At 42.8% G+C, this 1,200-nt stretch overlaps 1 non-coding gene across 1 annotated transcript; it reads right to left on the bottom strand.

Annotated features, from left to right (window-relative positions):
• Positions 1 to 800: 800 nt before the first annotated feature.
• On the bottom strand, positions 801 to 963 carry LOC135009589 (U1 spliceosomal RNA). The gene has a single exon (XR_010209128.1). It is a non-coding gene; the product is annotated as a U1 spliceosomal RNA (small nuclear RNA).
• Between the last annotated feature and the right edge of the window lie 237 nt (positions 964 to 1,200).

Raw genomic sequence — 1,200 nt, forward strand, 5'->3', positions numbered from 1 at the left:
AGGTGAAAAACCATTCCTACAAAGGTGTTAATCAGAGACTTGGCTTTGTGGACACTTTTCAGAGAGCAAATTTGTTAGCATAAACATAAAATCAGAAAATGAAGAGCTGTTTAATCACTCAATTGGACTTTTCTGCCAGCATAATTTTTTTTCTCTGCAACCCACTGCTAAATTGTGCTTCCTAGCTGTTTTTTATAAAATCACTGAATCAAATCTAATTCTGATTACATCAGAGAAGGCCGGGTACCCTACACCATAAGAGGGGGTTTGAAATTTTGACTTGTCTACTTAAAGATCACCAAAATCTGATAACAAGGTCTATTACGTCCCTGGGTGGGATTGAATCACCAACCTTTAGGTTAATAGCCATACACACTAACTGATTGCGCCACAGCGACACTTTGCAAAAGTACATACTGACAAAGGCTAATAAGCATTCATCTAGAACGTTTCCTAGAAAAACTTTAAAAAGTCAATAATCTGGAGAATTTTTGTAAGAAACACATTGGTACATTCCCATGATGAGTGAGTGCTTCAGGATCTCTTGCACTTACATGGGCTATTAACCAAAAGGTTCCCACCCAGTGATGTAATTGACCTTGTGATCAGATTTTGGTGATCTTTAAGTAGACAAGTCAAAATTTCAAACCCCCTCTTATGGTGTAGGGTACCTGGCCTTCTCTGACGTAATCAGAGTTAGATTTAATTAAGGTGCACAAGGGCATAGAAGGGAGCGGTTTAAGAAAAGAGAAGTGGAAACAGACAGCAAACTAGGCTGGAGAGAGACCTGAGACAAAGAGATCTGAATTATACGAGAGCCGACCAGGGGAAACACAAATTATGCAGTCAAGTTTCCCACATTTGGGGAAATCGCAGGAGCAGCACACCCAGAGTGCAATGGGTGAGCCTTTCCCTGGGAGAAGCACCTTCCTGATCATAGTATCTCACCTGGCAGGTAAGTAGGAGTTGGGCTAGTGCTGGGGAGGGTCGCTGCTCGGGTACCCCCCTGTCAAGTGAAGGAGATCCAACTGAGGCAGCACAAGGGAACTCTCGAAAGAAGAACAAGGCTAGAGGAAGATCTGAGACAAAGAAATCTGACTTTTACCAGAGCTGACCAGAGGAAAGCACAAACACAGTACCCCACTACCACCAGGAAACATTAACGCCACTGCATCCTTGCTGCTTTCTCATGTGGAAGTC

The sequence above is a fragment of the Pseudophryne corroboree genome, unplaced genomic scaffold, assembly GCF_028390025.1.
Source record: "Pseudophryne corroboree isolate aPseCor3 unplaced genomic scaffold, aPseCor3.hap2 scaffold_227, whole genome shotgun sequence".
NCBI lineage: Eukaryota > Metazoa > Chordata > Amphibia > Anura > Myobatrachidae > Pseudophryne > Pseudophryne corroboree.